Consider the following 20,937-nt stretch of genomic DNA (forward strand, 5'->3'; position numbering starts at 1 on the left):
GCTTCTTCTACAAATGTTAAAACAGGTATGTATAACACCGTCCTCTTTTCTCTCCCTTTCTTGAAAACAGATGTGAACACCTGGTCGATTTAAGTCAAATTCATAATTACCAGTCAGCCAATATTATTTTTTTTGTGAATGAATTCTTCATGAAAAAAACATATGCTTGGTTCAAGCCTTCCACCCAAGAACACAATATTCTCAAAGATCTTGCTGGTGAAAGGTGGGTGTGTTTCAGATGTGTAATACAATCTCAGAACCATGAAGAGCATCTCTAGTCCTTCTGCAGACCCGATGAATAACCTACAGTGATTCCTAGGGAGCTTTGTTAAATGGAGAGATAAATGGGACAAATGTATCACTGTTCTCAAAGCTCCCTATCCTGTTACAGTGCAGAAAGCAGTGTTCTGGTTTACACGAATCCTCATTTTGTTTCTCTTATCAAAGCTTTTATCAAGGGAATCTATGGGGATTCAGGATGCTGAGCACCTCACAGCCACTAACAAAAGATCTGCTTTAGTTCCATTGAGAACAAATCTGTGCCAAGACCTTGCTTATGATTTTTTCCACAGAAAGATATTTTCCTGCTATATGATAAGGTCTAAGTTTCATTTCCTTACAATTAAGTGGCTTGATGCTCAATGTGAGCATTATTGTTCTTGCTCAACTGTCCTTTCTCCAGACTAGCTTGTATAGGCTTGGGAAGTGACTGAATCTAAATCAGATTAAGTTTTATAATGACGTAAAAGAAGTTACACTCGTAGAGTAACCTAGTTTTACTACACTTTGTGCTAATTAAAGTAGTCTATATAGAAATCTTTTCCAGATGACAGTCTTCATTCATGCACAGATCTGAATTTTTAGGATCAGTGCAGACTTGAATTCCTCCTTAGTGAAACCACTGAGATCTTGATGAAAATTTTTCACAGTTGTATTGTGGAGAAGCATGTATTTTCAATGAAAGACATTTCTTATTTGTTTAATTGGAATATCTTATCCCCATGAAAAATGTTGACTTTTTGTTATTACATTAAAATTTTCCCCAAGATGGCAGGCCCTCTGTATAACTCATTCAGTCCCTGCTGGCTTAGTGTGAAGCAGAGGAGCCACAATTCCCACAGAACTCACAGAATGGCCTTTGCACCTGGACTTTACCTCTCTGATAGGCACCTCTTCTATCTGATAATTTGCCATCATCAAAAGCACGAGCTTCCTGTTTCTTTGAAACAAGCATTTTACTTCCCACATAGTGATGCCCTAAGGCTTGGAGTATGAATCTGGAAGCTTTTTTAGAACACGAGAAGAAGAATTCCTCCATCTGGAACAAAAGCAGACAAGCAATACAGCTGTTACTTTGCTGTCTCCTGTATATTTGAAGCTGTGACAGGGCGAACCTGTACCTGAGCAGATCAGATCTGCTGAGAGGTAGCAAGTATTGGGCTCAGCATCATCTGTTTCACCTCTCTACTGCTCAGAGAGTGAGTTTACCCAGCCTCGCTTCTGACAGAACAAAGAAGAACCAGTTTAGCACCACAGCATGTAAATCATATACACCTGAGTATTTATTTGACTAGCATTGAATCCACCTACTTATACAGGACTGGACACTTAAAAACAAGTGGATTGTTTCGCTATACTTCTGAACTGTAGATGTAGCATATCTTTTGCTACAGGTAAAGGTTTCTCTCTGCCACCTGCTTCTTCAGCCATTTGATCATCTTTTCAGTAAGAACCTGAACTAAAAGCAACAGCTTTCTTAAGAATAAGGAATTTCTGTCCTGGGCATGCAGAGAATAAAAAAAGAAACGTTAGAGACCAAAAAGTGACAGCAGACAGGATGGACTGATACTAAATATTCATGGTACAATTTGGCTTCAACATGCTTGGAATTTCCTGAAACCACAGATAAGCTATTATTTTTCTAAGAGTTATTTTTGAACACTCTAGGCTCCATAAATCTTTTTCTTGCTACAGTGAGCATGTAGCAAAGGATTCTCATTTAGACACACGGGAGAGAGATATTGCAGTACTGTCATTTGCTCTCTGTTCTCACAGATTTGCTTTGAGGGCTGTGATTTAGTCATGAGGATGTAAGAGTGCATTTGTTTATGCTGCCTCCTACCGCTTGTGGTTTTATTTATAGCAGGTACTGCCCTATCAAGAAATACCAATAATTCACAAACATGCCCCTCCTAAAATCTGCAAGACATATAGAAGTGCTATTTTTTTCACATCGGTTAGACTCATATTTACAGAATGCTTAATGATTCTTTCTACCTATGACAAAAGGAAGAAATGGCCTGAGGTTTTCCTCTTTCCTCATTTTTAAACAGCCCCAGCTGTCATCCACTTCTGCAAGTGGCATTTTACTTCTGCAGCTTTGTGTTTTACAGTAGAAGTGTTGCTCTTCTCTTCCATGTCAGCATAGCTTCACACAGAGCACATTATAACCGTAGCTTGGAAGTTATTTGCTTATTTACCTTGCAAGCTTATTTCCAGCTTTTCACCAGCAGTTTATATCCAGTTTACTTTCCCCTGCTGCCATCACCCTGCATATTTTGCTCTTTGTATCTGCTGGAACAGCCCTTGCTGTCAGAGCTGCTCTGAGGTGACATCCTAGTAACAAAGATCAGTAAGGCTTCACCACAGAAGTCATGCTCAGTAACGCAAGGGAAGTTTCTCAGGTGTCAGACCAAACAGATGTAAAAAAATCGTTATTATGGGGTTATGGGCACTTTCACGTCACACAGGTTCATAAAGGATGCCAGCATGGTTTCTGGTATAAGACACAGGAAGCAATGTGACAAAACAGCCTTGTCACGCAGTCTGCAGTGTTTGCCCTCATTTCCCTACAGTTGCTGCAGTTGGTTGTAAGGCAGGATTGACTGGCCTTATCACGTCTGCCTTCTGGTAGTATACCTTAAAATTAGAATTAGTGCTATGATGCAAGATGAGGACTTGACTGTGCATCTGATTTAGTTTAGATGCAACTGTGAATCTAAATACAGCAGAAACATCTCCATACATATAGCCGATTCATAAATTTCAGATAACAGTAGGAGCTGTATTATCTTCTAATATGCTTTGAGCCTTCAGATGAAGCCTGTCACATTTGAACTTCTGCAAGAATTGAGCTATTCCTGTTTCTCCTTCTGGTTTGTCCCACATAGATACTGATTCAGTGGAGCATTTTCTAATGGATGGTTTGGGCCACTGGTAAATTTCTGCTCTGTGTACAAAACTGATAACTCATATGCAAAACTTTAAATTGCCAGTTTGGTGATGCTCATATAAATGTTTCTTTTGTGCCTTACAGCTTGCTATTCAGCACTTTTTCCAAATGTCAATGAATGCTCTCTTGGTTTCCTTATAAATTGTTTTGGATTATAATAATGTATCTCAAATTCCATCAGCTGTAGAAATTATTTCTGTTCGGGATGCTGTACTTCCCTTTGGTGGGTTCCTCCCTCCTCCCATTTTGCCCTTGGAAGTTTATTTCCATTCCTTTTTTTCTTACAATTCTCCCCTGCAAAACTCATTCCCAAGAATCTCATTTGAGCACGTAGCAAGTTAGCCTGAGCTGCCATCACTGACTTTTAGCAACAGTGACTTGAGTACTATATCAAACCCATGTTTGTTTTGATATCATGCACAAATTACAGTAATTCTGAATTTGCATGGCATGAGCAATCCTATGGAGTGTAATGGAGTTATTCAATACCCAGCAAGACAGCTGGATTTCATACAGCTTCTCAGTAATCCAAGAACTTTTAAATAAGACTCATGTACAAAACATACCAGGCAAGCAAAGACGACTGATAAACAAGCTTAGTGTAGTCGATGACTGGACTTATACATGTTAAAGTAATTACATATTGTTGGAATTTGTTGCAAAAAAGAAGTGAAGGAAGAAGGCTTGAAGGTCTTATCCTCTGGAGAGGTGGTTAAAATAGACTAAACACATAAAGGCTGATCAGAAAAGCTTTAAAAGTTTGTAGGGCAGGTTTAACTACTATTTTTAAAATACTGTCTGGAGCCAAAACTTGTGCTTGCAAGCCTCATTCTGCGTGGCAGTAGCTTTTCTGTTCAAAGGTTGTAAAAGTTGCTAGATACAGCTAATGTCTGCAGAGAAAGAGTGGACTTTAGCCAATGTAGGTGCCCTTAGTCAAGTGAAACCAGGACAGGAGATCAGAGTATTTTCTTGAAGATATGCATACAACATGAAAGATGTGGATGGCTATGGGTGACTTCAGATCTGTAATGCCAGCATAGTTTTGGAGTCTGATTCAGGACAGATAGAGATCAGGTAAATAAAGAATGTCTGGAAGACAAAGTGACATTAAATCATTTGGGAGACACAACAAGTAGGTATCTAGTTTTTCAGGCCAAGTGATAAACTGGAGTTGGGGAATGCTTCCTGAATGCCTGTCATGTCTTATCCACTATGGCTTTACTGCTCTCTTAGAAGTGCTGATAATCCGGTATGATCCCCTGTTGCAAATTACTGCCTATTCTTGATGGTTTAATGGCTTCTGACCTAGCCTTTGTTGTGGTAAGTGACAGGATACACCTCAGTTACGAATAATTTGTTCAGAAAATCATTACTTAAATCTCGCTGTGCTGCATAGCTGCTATATAGCCTCTCTTCAATTAACTTTGATGGTTGCTGCTTTGTAGGTTATAAGCTTCCTGCTGTGTGGTTGAGCTATAGATGAGCAGCCAGTAAGCAGGAGATAAAGAAATGCAGTGTGGAAAGTACAAACATGGTGTTTTCTTCCATATGCTTCCGTATGTTTAGAGTGAATCTGACATGGATGCAATTGGTATGAGAAATACCGTGCTGTGTCAGACAAGGCAACAAAGTCTTGAAGCGCTGGATCTTAGTAAGGATGACACGTCTCTAGATAATGCATCTCATATAGTCTCCTTTAAATCTGAACCACAAATTGTTGGACTCCAGCTGTCCCAACAGTCTCATAACTCACGGATCTTCCTTCTTACTTCCCTCTTGGGTTTGATAAATGTTTCTTATTCAGCTCTGATATTTTTCCTCTTCCTGTTGGAGGCACAGCCTTAAAGTTCATTCTGGACTTGTTTCTGACCTCTTAAGACTGTCTGAGCTTGCAGATCATGAAGTGTGAGGGGGGAGGCTTAGGCTTAGCCTTCACTGGCAAGTGAGTGCCTGGGTAAGCTTTATTTAAGCTGGAAGCTCTTCTCCCCTGCTGCTGTTCTATGCAGCAGGGCTGGATGCTTTTTTGAGGTGTCCTGTCTTAGAGATTCCTGTCTGTGGATTGATAATACCTCTATTACGGTATTTATGGTTGTTGTCTTGTCAGACATGGAAGCATGCATGGGAAGTGTCCCAGCCCATGCACAGACATACAGCTCTCGTGTCTCCGCGTTCCCGGCAGGCAGCCAGCTTCCTAAAGGCTGCCTCTAGGCATGTCCTGCTTTATCACTTGGTACATTGCATTCACAGAAATTGCTCCTTTCCAATTATTTCTGTTCAACTCTGACTGCCAATTTCCATCTTGAGGTGTAAATTTAAAAAGAAAAATGGGAAATGGGAAACTTATCTTTTCGCCATATATGGATTAACTTGGGCCAAACAAAAATCTCTTCCAAGAAAACCGACTCACTTCACCCTCTCCTTCCTGTTTTTGCCCTTTGCTTCATTTGTAATAAATACTACAATCAGACTTTGGGAAACACAGCAGACCTGTGGCATGAGGAATCAGTGTTTAATAGTGCCAGGCTCGAGTCACAACACTACTAACAAGGCATGTTATGAAATATTTAGCATGTTCTTTAGATTAGAATTTAAATTGGTGTACATGGGTCAAAAAACGATTTCTGCCCAAGCTCTAAATGTAAAGTTTTTCTTCTTGGGGTGGCTTTTGGTAGAAGTAAAGATGTCAGTGTCCAGCGTTTAAAAACTCTCAAAGAAGAAGTGAAGAGCACAGGTGAGATTAAAGAAGTTGAGGAGATGTTGATGGCAGAGGAAGAAGCTAATGTGGCTTCTTGATGCCATAGGATGACCCTTGGCTCCATCTAGCACCTCCCAAAGGTGCCAGATCTGCTTATCAGGAAGCTTGTTGTTCACATGCTGTGTGATATTAAGATGATATCAGAAGATCGAGCCCTGTCGCAAGGCCCATGCTGTGCTTTTCTTCCTGCTTTCTGCTAGTCACTGTGGACTTATGATGGTGCCAGGGAGGATTGCTGGAAGACAGGCAGACTGGAATCAGGTCTGTATTTTGGTTACAGATGATGAAATCAGGATCAAATTTGTCTTTTAAGCCATGTTGGCATCATTTTGGCAGAAGCTGGGGCCTGAAATAAAGCGCTATTTGTGAAAATAAAGGAGTGGTGATGCCTGGTGATTGCTTCCTGTCCAGTCTCATCATTCAGGCTGGCATAGTTTGACTGTACATGCTGAGCTACTCCAGATGACTGTGGCTTGCGGGCATCTGTCAGTTTTGTTTGAAGTGGGATTGCTCAGTGTTTGCCTTGTACTTGACAGAAGCAAGACTCATGGCAGATAGTCCTGCTATTATATCCTACCCCCAATGTAATTTTGGTGGATGTCCCCAGGCTGTAGTCTTCTTGCAGCACCAGTTGCCCACTTCTGACCTTCAATTATATCTTCTTTTTTCTTCTCCAGAGAACAGGTCTAGGAAAATGTAAGGGATGAAATAGTGAGAAGGTTGCTTTTCTTCACTTAAGACTTGGAGTTCTGTAGAATGCGGTCGAAGGTTTGTCTTGAGACCAGGCAAGAATGTCTGGTATTCTCATTTGTCATGTAGTCGCATTTGTCTTGACACATCATTTGTGTCTTTCTATGGACACATGTACTCGAAATCTTCATGCTTGAGTTAATGGTAGGCAGAGGATGCCTGTGGTTACAGCAGTTCATTATTCAAACTAAAATGAAAATCCTAAAATGAGAAATAGAAAATCATGGGAAGACAAACACAGAACTTCACATCAATATTTATATGGCTTCTGCTAGCAGCTGTAGTGTGAGCATATTTTGAAAATTCTTGATTACCAGCTGTTTTTCCATCCCATACCTGCATGTTTCACATTTTTCAATACAGGATGAAGGATGATGTGATTCAGAGCAGCCCTGCAGAGAAAGACTTGGGGGTGCTGGTTGATGTGAAGCTCGACATGAGCCGGCAACATGCGCTCTCAGTCCAGAAAGCCTTCCGTGTCCAGGGCTGCATCAAAAGAAGTCTGGCCAGCAGGTTAAGGGAGGTGATTCCGCCCCTCTGCTCCGCTCTTGTGAGACCCCACCTGGAGTATTGTGTCCAGTTTGGAATCCTCAATACAAGAAGGATATGGAACTGTTGGAATAGGTCCAGAGGAGGGCTACAAGGATGATCAGAAGGCTGGAGTACCTCCCATATGAAGACAGGCTGAGAGGGTTGGGGTTGTTCAGCCTGGAGAAGAGAAGGCTCCAGAGAGACCTTATGACTTTCCAGACCATGAAGGGGCTACGTGAAAGCTGGGGAGGGACTTTTTACAAGGACATGGACTGATAGGATGAGAGGAAATGGCCTCAAATTCAAAGGGGGAAGATTCAGACTAGACATTAGGAAGAATTTCTTCATGCTGAGGGTGGTGAGCCACTGGAACAGATTGCCCAGGGAAGTTGTGGCTGCTCCATCCCTGGAGGTGTTCAAGGCAAGGTTGGATGGGGCCTTGAGCAGCGTGATCTAGTGGGAGGTGTCTCTGCCCATGGCAGAGGGTTAGAACTGGGTGATCTTTAAGGTCCCTTCCAATCCAAACCATTCTATGATTCCATGAAAACACTGTGGGAAGAATTTCAGGTGTGGTAGGAGAGTCATAAATGTAAAGGCAGCAAGTGTGCTTCACAGGGCTTCTCACAGAGGGGTTAGCAGCCAGAGACACTTCATTGGATGCCATGAGGCACTAAGGTCACAATGCTGTGTAGTGGGTTAGAGCTGCTGTCCTTGAATCTCACAGTCATGATAAGAGCCAATTACTCTGACAATTATAACCTTAGACCTCTGGCTTTACAACAACCAGAGCAAGAGCATATACACTCAGTCTCAGGACATGGGATCACTGAAAGAACAAATGCACTGAAAAATGATAATTTTTCAAGAGGATGACTTTGATTCTGAGAACAGATCTTCCACACCCACTTCATTACCTGAGCATCAGGTGGGTAAAACAGTTTCCTCGTACTCTATCATTAAAACTTCAATGGTACAATTTCTGGTGCCTCCCAGAGACAGAGGCACTCCCCCACCACAGGTCACGAAGATGACTACAAATTTTAACACAGAACAGCTAAGACAAGTGTCTTTAGAGTACCATGAAAAGCCGAATGAATATTGGATAGAAATATTCTAGAGAAGAGAAATAAGAAAATCCTCCACTTGCTTTCCTGATCCTACTATTGGGAAACAGAGAAAATCCTGATTTCCAGCCCAGGGAGTTCTGCTGGTCTGTCCCAAGTGGCTGAGATTTTTTTAATTAAGACTACTGGAAACCCTTGTATACCATTAATAATAACAGATTTTATTCTGCCTCTTTACAAAGCCCAGCTGTCCCTCTATAAAGCTGTGCCTGGAGTTTTTTGATGGCCCACCAATTAGTGGCTTTTCGTCTTTGTCACTGCCTCTATTATTTCTTGGGCATCAAGTTTGCATCTCTGTGGATTTCTGTTTAAACATTTTCTCCTTATTATCCTGTTCGCATTGAAAGGGTCCTTGACTGGATAACCTTAATGAAGCCAAGGTTTTCGCCTTCTGCGTAGCCATACAACAGGTTTATTCTGGAATACTTAATGCTCTCTGCCCTAAGGTCTCCAAATCCCTTAAGTGGAAGAGCAAAAAAAATCCCTTGTGGGACAGGACATTTCCCTCATTAGAGATGGGAAATAGAGGCCAAATTGAGACCCAAGAGTAAGATTGAGTAACTGAAAGTCTTATGGTGAGCTCTGGGCACAGCAAGCCCTGCTGCCAGACCTTTTGTGTTCCAGGATGGGTATGCCCTGATATGAGGTCATGAAGTCCAGCCGCAGTGAGTCTCCTGCCTCTAAAGCTGTGAGGTATTCTTCCTGCTGCCAAAATAGGAATCCCTCTCTAATGTACTTGCTTTCCCATGTCTCCCACAGGATCCTGTCCAACGTCCCTTTATAGAACCATGCTCTTCTCCTGGAAGGTGACATCCATGATTCCAGCTGTGAAGTCCCTGACCCACGGATCTGCAAGAAATCTCTTCAGTGACCTCTATGAACCTTGTGTTGGGACGTGTCCTTTGGAGCCCTGTGCCAAGACTTCATCCCTGTGAAAGTGACCCAAGAAGCTTCTCTAAAAGAGTTCCTGGCTGAGCTCCTTGCTGCTGTGACACCTGCCATAATCTGAAGAATGCATGCAGCTGCAGCCAAAGCCCTGGCATAAGCAGCTGCAAAAGGTCTGAGTAGTGATCCTAGATTCATTCAGGATCCCACTGTTGATGTTCATATTCCTAGCCTTCGGCTAGTGACAGGCAGTCTCCAAAGTGAAAGAGAAGGGGAAGGAGAGATTTCTCTAAGTCTCTCTAAGTCATTTTCAGAGGTACTTGAGCACCGTCAAGGGAATGCTGGCACTGCAAATCTTAGGGAGAGATGGGATTGTAATCTGGAAGCCTATGCAAACTCTGGGTTAATTTATCTCTCTTGTGAATATTGGTGACATGCACCAAGGCTGAAAGCTAGCTTTTTGCGAGTGCTTGGATCAGATGATATCCAGAGCTCCCTTCTAACCTAAATGCTTCTGTGGTTTATATTTTGCACAAACTGTAACAAGATCCCAGCCCGTGTACTAATCTACAAGAGTGAGAAACCAAGTGATCTAATAGAGGTTCACGAGATGCCTCTCATAACGAGAGAATTCAACAAATTACATCAATATGAAGGATGAAAAAATGATGATGTTATTTATATGTATTGACCAAATAGCATTTGCTGTAGTGTAAATACTTAGCGCAGAGATAGTATGCAGAGTATACATCAAATTCAGGTTCAGTAAATACTTTTCACCAGGAAGATCCTAGGTATTGAAAAGCAAGAAATGAAAACTAGCACAAAATAAGACAAAACAAATATGAACTTGGAGTAGGATTTTTCACAGTAATTTGTATTAGTTTTTCTGTACCTCATGTAGACAGAACTTTTTAAGACTTTTGTAAAAGTGACTTCGTAAGGATGTGGATTTTTATAAGACACTTTTTCCACTGATATCAATGAGGCCGTATTTCCTTCAGAGTCTCTTTGTTGAATTTTTTTTCTGTCTAGGAGGCTTTGAGAATCATTAGTTCAGTCAGAAAATCTGGGTTCTGGTGTGGACTCAGGGTCCCTTCCCTGGGATCTAGTCACCCTGAGAGGCAGTTTATTTCCTCACAGTACTGAAAGCTGCTAACATTTCATTTTCCCTGCAAAGAAGTCAGTGTTTCCAAGATTAGAGAGTTTCAGGGGTGGCAACGCATTCTTGTTCTACCCATGAGCTGTTAGCAGAGAAAATCTCTGCAGAGTGCTATAGCGGAAATGTGGGGATGATGATATCCGGGGCACTGTTATCAAGTAGCTATTCCACCACCCAAAGCAGCAACCTAAGGAGGTGAGAAGGGCATGTGACACCACCAGTCCTGGTGTTTTCTGATTTTATTTGGAAGGTGGGGATAGACAGGAGATTGAAAGTTGCTACATATCATGTAGGGCTGGGAGCTTAGGCATAGCTAGAGGGTTAAGTGAAAACGTGAGAGGAACCATAACTAGATTTCTGTATATCAAAGGGGTATTTGAAGACTAAATCCTTGTTTCAGGATGCCCAGAGCACTCCTTATACAGACTTTGTATTACCTTTAAGTGACAAGGAGTCTAGAAATCTCTCCAATGCAGTTCTCAGTCCCAGACCTACATGCACTGGTGCCATACAATATGCAGTCTCTGCTGGTGATATGCTGAAGTGCCATAGATTACAAGACAGGAAGGTAAACCAGAGATGGGAGAGGCAGTAAGACTGGTCTGCCACCCCACCCCTGCTGCAGCAAGCTCTGTCAAGGGGACCCTGCTGAGAAGAGGGTAGATGGCACTTTCCCTGCAGCTAACTGGACTTGCTTAGCTTCCAGAAGGCGGGATGGGGCAGGAAGGGCATTACACAGCAACAGGGAGCCCTGAAGCCAGAGCAGAGCAAGGTGATCTCTGAGTGAGCACATCTGAGGGCACCCAGAGAAGCAAATGAAGGCCCATTTCTTTTTGTGCTCTTTATGGTAAGATTCAGATTTCAAACAAAGCAGGACAACAAAGGACAGCAGGCTGGCTTTGGAACAGGAGACCTTTATTCCTTATACGTAAGCTGTAGCTTTGCAAAGTACTCATACTGATATCCTTATGAGTATTTTAAAATTTTCAGCAGCCATTACAGCAATCTTCCAGGGTGTTTTATGCCTTACAGTAAAGAAATATCTGCAGCTTCAGTCCTACACTACATGCTGCAACTCACTCTCCAATGAGGGAGCTCTTCTGTGATCATGCTTATTGTATGCATAAAAAAGGAGTTTATTTTAAAAACCCAATCAGTTTAGAATCAATTAATAAATAAATTGTGTATATTACTCATTTGTGCTCATTTGTTTGCTTTAATAGCTATTCACTTTGAGTCATAATACCTAACGCAGCATGTGAAAAAAACAGCAGAGAGGCTTCAAATACCTTTTGCTAAACACCATTTTTGTCTGTATTTCTTCCTAGCAGAACGTAGAGACAATCAGGCAGGATTCTTGGCATATAAATTCTCATCTGGGTATTTTTTCAATCCCTGAGGAGTGGTCTCCTGTTTAATATGTATGACGGCACCTCATGAATATACAAGTCTTTTCTCGGCAAACGAAATTTCTGCTCTGTTCTCCCTGTAGAGTCTGAGGAATGAAAGGAATGTGTTTGGGCTACTTTTGCAGAATATATCACTTGTGACTTTTTCATAATCAACTATTAGATAGACAAACTATACTGACAGCATTGGAGGGGCTGTAAGTTGTCTGCGCTCTGGAATGAAAACCAGTGTTTACACATTCTAAGACAAAAATAAATATTTTACCATAGCCTCTCTTGAAAGCACTGTGCATTGCTGAGCTGCTCCACTGGTTGTCAGAGGGATGGGTCGAGGGAAGGTTATGGCTGTGCCTGAAACAGTGTATGGCCCTCAGTCCCTGGCGCTTCAGAGGCCACAGAGATCAAAATGCATTTTAAGAAAGTAGCGGTGTGAGAAAAATGGTGCTATATAGAGAAAAAGTGCTCCCAACCCATGGAAGAGTGGGCCACAGAAGAGGATTTACACAAATTTGGTTCATTTGGTTTCTAAAGCAGTTGCATGCTATTGGTACAAGAATTGTGCTGCTACAGACATGCAGGAGATGGGAAATTGGTCCGCCACTCGCTTGTTATTTGTAATTTTGCAAGATTGACATCTAAACCCTGATATTTTTTGACAATTATCCATTCAAGCATTGTGCCATCTGACAATGTCTCCTTATGACTGACTTAGTGGAAACCTTGTTAGCTTTCTGTTCTATGCTGCCTGCAGTGTGTTAAATGCCTAAAAGGGGCTGAATTTTTCTTAGAGTATTTGATAAAATTTGAAGCAGTCTTGCTGTGTACATAATGTCAGGAAAAAATATCCTGGCTAGGAAAAAAAGTTTGGATAATCTGATTCTTTTTTTAAGAACTACTGCCTGTATTCTGTTTTGTTTAACAGTACTAATCACAAAGGCAGAAGAGAAATTTTCACTGTGGTCTGACTTCTTTGGACCACCTGTGATAGTTAATGCTATGCAGACATGTCCACTGAAGGGGTAGTTGCTTGGAAATGTAGGGAAGGATGCTCTCAGGAGCTGTTCACAGCCATCTGTTAATAATCTGCTACATTTTTCAGTGGTTTTTAATGGATGAGGTTTTGAGAGCTGTGAACACCCTGATACGGTGATATATGTCAGAACCAGCCAAGTGTCTCATATCTGCTGCATTGCTGGCCAAGAAGATCTGTCAGGAAATATCAGTTCAATCAGAACATGTTTTTTTTTCATCTAGTTTCCAGTTTCCTTTCTAAATTTTGCATTTCCCAGCTGGGTTCACTGACAACACAAAACCAAAGTCACAGCAACCATGCTTTATATCTTTCAAGCTAACTGCCCTGAAGTGGGATCTATCGAGTCTAAGCTCCAATATCAATCACCTTTCAACATCATTTTCCAGCCCAATATATGCAATGATCACTGAAATGAGAAGTGAAGCGGAGTGGCACAATCCATAAGCTGCAGCATTCATAGTGGACACCTGCAGAAAACCACCACAAAGCTTTCTTGGGTTCACTTTGATTCCCACTAAGAAAGAAAGGATTTTGGTTTTGCTGAACTTTGGAGAGGAGAAGCTTTTCTGCCTGGAAACAAAACAGTTTGGGTATTGGATGGGCAAAATATCCATTTATTTCACTACTCATGGTTCTAGTTTGGGGTGCAACTTTCAAGTTGATTTTCAGCTGAGAACTTGTCAGAGTAGGTGTCATTTTATCCATCTATTTTGGAAAGAAGAAGAAAGTATCATATGCATAAAATAACCTTGGCTTATCAGCCTCCTACAGGAGCACATGTGAATGAGGACCATTCTGCCGGATCTGGCAGTTCTTAGCACTTTGAACCTTTAAAATATGCTTGGCAACAGTAATTAACTAACAGTAAGTAATTTATTTGAAATAAATTTCAAATTAAACATAATATTTCTGCAGATTAGTAGTTTGACATTTTTAATTAATTTCTTTTTTTTTTCTTCATCTTGTTCAGCAGAAGGCTAAAATCATTCCCTTTTAATTTTTTTATTACTCCTTAACCGGATTCTTGTCAGTTGTCTCAAACAATGTACACAGATGAGTCAGACATGCTAATTAATTCTGTTGTTCTGGTTTTGTTTGCAAATTTTATTGAAATGAGATCATTATGAAATCTGTTAATATCTCCTTTTAAAAAATTAAATTGAATAATATTTAATAATAATGCACAGGTTTGGCAGAAGAGATTCTTAACTATTTTGAAGCAAATGTATCTGATTTTGTTAAAAAAGTGTTAGAGTCTCCAGGATGAAAAAAAAAAAAGTAGCTTGGAATAGTCTTTAATATAAAGAAAACCTGATTTTTATCAAATTACTTGTTCTTACACTGGAGAAGCAGAGATTACAGACAAGAGAAGATGTTATTGTCAGTTGCCCCTGTGCAATCTGTAATCTCAGTGCCATAAATACCTCCTAGAGCAGAATCTTGTTCCTGCTTTTGGATGCAGAGTCTGCTCTCATAGAAATCAAACTGAAGTTTTACAGTAATGCCAGTAGAAGCAGGATCAAGCATCTAATATTTTTCTTCCAGCATAAGTCATTTATGTCTCCTTTAATGCTCTTTCCTATCCTTTAGAGACTCATTGCTACTTCTTGCCCCAGAGGAGTTTATTAGTTACTGTGACTGGTACCTAGCTGGAAGGATAAGCCTGTTCTCCTTTACACTGCAATCCCAGAAGAGTCCAGCTTCGGTTACAGCCTCTGAACTTCACAGCAGTGCAACCTACCTAATGTGGTGGTCTCCAGTCCTGCACATTACTGAATCTGTCCTAACATTATCTGTCCTAATATTACTGAATTTGCCCCATCAGATGATGTTATAATCTCTGTTCTAAAATTCAGAGACTCAAAACTCCCATACTTCATCAAGTAGATAAATAAATATCTTACATAAACAGTGGGGTACTTGAATTATTTGACTAAAACTTGAGTTTTTAATAGAAAATTCTTGTATCAATTGTCTGAAAGTGGAAAATTGTAATAGCTGGGAGGTGTCTGTCTCACACTGGTTTAGACAAGTTCACGTTATCTCTTTTCTGTACTTTTTAAGAGTTACTACAAAACTCTTCATAAAATGTGCTACCCCCAAACTGTAGCCAGCAGATATAATTTTCCCCTGTTATTTCATTATATAATTTAGTTTTCCATTTTTCTGCTTTTAAAACTCCCACACTACATATGGCTTATATCTTTCATATTTCCAATCAAAACCCATGACATTTGGAGACAAAATAATTTTCAAACTAAGCTTATGAATAACAGTAAATTATCTTCAGTATTTGTTAAAGTCGATGGGTCTATGAAAGTGCTGACCCAATTCTAGCAGATAGAATCTCCCCACCTTCTGCTTAAGAGACCAAAGTTTATTATGTTTCTTCTACTCTGTAGCTGCTGGTTTACCATTGTTTTCTGCAGCTCAAGGAACAGCCGCCTTTCCATAGATGGATGACCATTTTAGTATTGATCTCTGTAGACTGCTTGAGAGCCTTCAGAATTGGAGGCTGGGCTTGCCATGTGGTGAAACTTGCCCCAAACTGTCACTTAAAATGAGACCCGGACTACTTTGCCAGCTTTAGCACTTCACATGATTCTGATATATACTGGGAGAAACAAAGAAAGCACAAATAGCTCTTACAGGGAAAGCTCACACAAAGCTCTGAGCTACATATGCCCTGTTCCAAACAATGCAAGTACGCAACAGAAATAAATAAGAAGCACAGAGGAATTCTTTAACAACTTTACATCTTTCTAACACATTCGTGATCCCCAAAAAGACTGTAATTTGGCTCAACACTTGGAGAAAGCTAAAGCATCCTGGGCTGACCTGAAAATGAGGTAATTGGTAACTTACCAGACATCTCAGGTAAGCAGTAATAAAGAGTGAAAACAATTGTCGCTGAGGGAAGGAACCACATCCCCAGTATGCAGCATCATGCAGATCTTGAGCTGGAACTGTAAAACCTGGGTCATCAGGCAGGATTTGGGCAATTCACCAGCTGGAGTAATTGCACTTGTCATGGCCAAAGCTGTCTCACTTGGGGAATTTTATTTAATTTTATTTATTGCCAACTAGCACAAACTTTAGATTACGGTTTTGGATGTTGAGGAAAAAAAAAGTAAATGAGTAAATAAAGATTTAGGGAAGCACCTTTCCCCACCGCCTGCCCCAGCTCGACATCAGTCAAACACCATTCACAACCCTTCTTGGTTGAAGAACAACTTCCCTTGTTCTTGTCATACATTACAGTGATGCCATAGGCAGTGCAGGAGGCTGAGTACGTAACAGACTTTCTCTGCTCAGTCGTGCTTTTCACTCATTTTCCTCTGCTTTGGTATGGGTAACCCACAAGCCACAGTCCCTCATGGGTGTCCCTGCTCTAGCACAGAGCTTCTCCTTACAAAAGTGCTCCTCCAGCCATGTCCTCAGCAATGTCTTTTTCCATGTGTCTTCTCATGTGTATCAACCTGTGTGTGGATGCCACTCTTTCTGACACATTTCTAAGCTAGAAATTGCCAGCCACTTGCTAATATAGCTAATGGACACCTTTAGAAAATAAATCTCAGACCTCTGGTAACTAAGTGGTGTTCTTTTCTTGTGGCTACCTGACCCTAAATTATCCAGCTTGCTCTCCTTTTCAAATTGTTTCTTTATTGTCTCTTCCAAGAATATGCTGCTAGATCAGGTGGCATGCTCAGATCCATTCTAGGAGGCAGGGTCTGAACAAGAATCCTTTTCAGGGAGGTACTTTTGGGGAGAGTTTTGAATTTTGGACTACCTAACACCAACTGAAGAAAGAGGGGAAAATATCCATTCTGTGGGAGCAACCCAGCTGTAGTGCCCCAGTCAAGAGAAGTGTCAGTGTGCTACAGCAAATTGCATCTCATACTACCTGGGATGTACTACTTGATCGTGTTTTTTGCTTTTTGGTAAACACAAGAATGTTTCAGTAGAAGAATATGCTAAAATACGCTATAAGAATATGTAAAATACGTACCTACCTTACCAACTTTTTGATTTTTTCCTGAGCTCAGAAATTGGTGCAAATATGCACTGGATTCTGCCTTCTGGAATAGTCAAAGTTTTAGTAAAAGTTATTTTTATCTGTGACTGATTTCTTCAGGACATCTTCAAGGCAAATTCAGCTGAAAACATTTATAACAAACAAAGATATCTCAGTCACCACAGGGATCTTAACTTAATGTCACTTCTCCATTTTATTAGGTAGCCATAGGGCCTTCGGTCTCTAAAACTGGACAAGTGCTTTCTCATCATCTGAGGCCAGGACAGTGTATGACATTTTTCACTAACAGTGAAGCACTATGACACTCATTTCCATAACATCCATAGCAAATGCATAGATTTTAAAATGGTTTTGGTTTGTGGGTTTGGGGTTTTTTTGGCAGTCAGGAAATGCTATCTCAAAAGGATCATATTTCCAGAGGTGTTTTATATTTATTTAGATAACTACACCTGCATATAGCTATGTCTTTTTAAACTCATCAAGATTTCTTTCTGCTTTGTCATGTGACTATGTCTTTAAACATACTACAAAACAGAACATCACTGAACATCTGAGGCTACAGTGTTGTTCATTTCAGCATTTTCAAGACTGAGTGAAACTTCAGCCCTGAAGATCTGATTAATAAATGACTACCATTTTTTCAGCCCTCTAAACCATTTGAATCTTTTTGCAAATGTTATGAAACATTTTCATAATAGAATAGAAGAGTGGATACTAAATAGTTGTAAGTTGCCAGATAATCCAACAAAACGCAAATGGCAAGAAGAAAATGCACATTTTTTTTTCCAGGCTTGCACTGTGATTTGTTTTTTGTTCCAGAGAAAGAAGGCACTGATAAATGTATCAATGAGCTTTGAAGAGAGCTGTTGCTCAAAGACAATTCAGCAGTGTTTCCTTGGCAGTACGTCAAGAGTAGGAGCTACCTTCTTGTTGCCAATTCTGGCAAAGAAATCAGGGTTTTTCTAGTCTGCAAATGGCAGAACATCAAAATGTTACAATGCTGTGTTCAAGATATTGAGAAAGATAATACAGAATCCACATTTCAAGGTTTACTGTGTAATGAATACAATCTTGCTATTAGAGGTGCTAGAGACCAGGGAGAACATTTTTTTTTTTTTTTAACTCTGATTCTAATTCATTATGTGGCCTTAAGGTAAGTCAGTCCGCATCTCCACACCTCATTTTGCCCAGCAGTAGAGAGACAATAAGAGCTACGCCACTGGATGGCTAAGTGGCTTGTTTTTGAAAGGACCCAGCGGCTTGTTTTTGAAAGTTCTGAGACTGTCATACAGAACTTCTTATATAAATGTGAAGTAACAAAATGCAAACTAAGGAAATATGATCAGGCTTGTCACTGCTCATTTTCTGCTGCATGCCTCTTGGAACAAATGAACTGTGAGTGAGACCTGAACTATTCCGTTGTTACATCTGAACAACCACTGTAAAATGAAAAAAGTACTTTTTTTTTAAAGAATCTAATGTGTATCAGCATCTTCTCCATCTTTTTTACACACATTCTTACATACTGCATTGCAGCTTGACTCCTACCTTTCTTGGCTCTCATTCTAAAATGCTTATTTTGCCCATTGTCCTCTAGTTGTTCTCTCCTGAATATTTGACTCTATTGTCCTTCATATCAGCATGGTGATACCAGGTCTTTAACTATACGCTAATTTTGCTGTTGGGTTCTAGAGGGCTTAGAGCAATAGCTCTTAAGAAAAAGGAACATCTCTGTGGTAACTCTTCACTCCCTCAATATGCCACAGATTTCCTGCGTGATGTCAGAAAAAGTCATTTAACCCATCCCGCACCCCGGTCCCCTCACTGTCAAAGAGGTTAAATGATAGCACTGACAGGGACCTCAGATGATGACTGTAACGACTATGCACAAAAGGACTAGATAGAGAGAAAGGAAAGTAAATATAATAACCATGGCTTCACCAGATTCTAAACTTTGTGAATGAGCCTTACATGCAACTGCTGGCTGTGATAGCAGCCTGAATGCACATGTACCTGCTGGAGCCACCACACACCTGATCTAGGAGTAGCTTTTTCTGCAATACCTTTGGCATTGGTTTAAACTCTTATCTTTTCACTCCTGCCTTGGAGCCACTGTTTTATTCCAGTGCTGGACTTCCCATGCAATGCTGCCAGGCTCCCTGATATCCTGCAGCACTTTCATTAATCTGTTCTTGCTCTCCTCTCACACCTTGATCTGTCCGTCTGTTAACTTCATTTGCACTCCATAAACAGCTGATACTGCAGTTTTAGCTCCCCCCTTTTCTTCCAATCCAGTCCTAGGCAGAAGGGTCCTGCTTTTCAAGGCTCTTATTTCACTTTCAGCTGCAAGGACAGAAGGAAGAGGGATCACTGTTTCCTCACCTCTGAAATACAGTTGAAGGCAGTGGGTTCCTTTCCTCCAAGATTTTGTATGACTTGATGCTTTCTTGGTCTCCGTGGGTGTAAACTGCAACACTTTTTCGGAGCACTCAAGGTTCCTTTTTCACTCCTACTTTTACCGTTGCAAACTTTCCTGTAATCACCTGAAGCCCATGACTGTGTATTATTTACTCTGTGTATTTTTTCCACCCAGTGTGTTTCCCTATTGATTTCCTCTATTGACTTTCACTTCTCAGTGGCCATATTTTCAACATGGTTGTTGGCTCCAGTTGCAATGAACACATTAGCATGCAACGTATGTTTGTCTGTCATCCTAAGGCCTGGGTAAAATCCAGTGTGCACAGGTGTGTATTTTGCAGTACTTCTTTATTGAGTGGCTGTACTCCAGGGCTGTGAAGAGTCATATTTGATGTATGCATGCATCTTCTTTTTTCTTTCCTTCCCACAGTGTTTTTCATAGATGTTATCCATGTGGGGAGTTGAATTACATTCTAAGTGTACAGTGTGTAACATTCTCTCTGTTACATCCCTTCTGCTTATATGTGCTACAGGTGAATACCATTGGACTGGAAAGTTTTGCATATTTGCTGTTACACAAGCCTTAGTATAGGCTTATTGTTGCATATTTTGACAGTGTACCATAGGTATGCATGCAAATTGATTGTGGTGTGGGGTACAACTGAAGACACAGAGTGGATTTTGACATGGTTGTGTCCAGTACAGCATGTGAAGGTGTACGTGTGTTTAATGCGGCGTGAGGTATGGCAGAAAAGGTGTGTGTGTATGTACAGGTGTGTCTGGGTTGAGCATGGTGGGGTATTTCCAGTATAAGGGGTAGGATATAAGAGCAGATCAGTTTTTCCTTCAGCTAATAATCCAGTACCTTAATGCAGTTCCAGCAATGCCCTTGCTTGAAAATGGAGATCTTTATTTTCTCTTGCTGCGTCCATATATTACAATTAATAGCATTTATTATCAATTTTTAATACCAAAGATCAGTACAATGTCCAGATGACACTAGCCAGAGTGCAAAATCAGGGAGAATCAGACCCTTATTTTACAGAAAGGTGCTGCTATACCCAGCTTTTTCAGGAGAAAAATAACTAATTCCCACACATAGCCAGGCATGAGCTGTGATCTGGGACACATGCAAGCTTCCAGGAGTACAAATACTATGGGACTTGCAACATCCTCCCAAGGACTGGCAGTGCAAGCTGGGGCAGCTGCTGTTTGTGATCAGCTGTGCTCTGTCTGGGTCAGTCCTGTGAGTGCCCTGGCAGCAGTGACCTCTCTAGTCACGCTCTGTGGCCTATCCTGGGGGAGTGTTTATCCAAGACTGAGAGATATGAATGAGCTGGAGTTTCTCCCTCTGGTAGTCTTATTTCTATTTTAATCAGTGTTTCTTTCATCTTGGACACGACTGCTTTATGGAAGTGGAAACATCAGTCTTTAGCATAATTTAGGACCTCACAGTGATGTTGTGAGGCCCTAATGCCCCAGACCATATTAAGTACTCTCCACTTCAGGAGAACGTTTTCTTCCAAAGCGAACATCAGGATGACTGGAGAGAGAATCCCCGGTGCAGTGATAGTTACCAAAACAGTACTAATCACTTAATCG

This window comes from Cuculus canorus, chromosome 1, assembly GCF_017976375.1.
Source record: "Cuculus canorus isolate bCucCan1 chromosome 1, bCucCan1.pri, whole genome shotgun sequence".
NCBI classification, from domain to species: domain Eukaryota; kingdom Metazoa; phylum Chordata; class Aves; order Cuculiformes; family Cuculidae; genus Cuculus; species Cuculus canorus.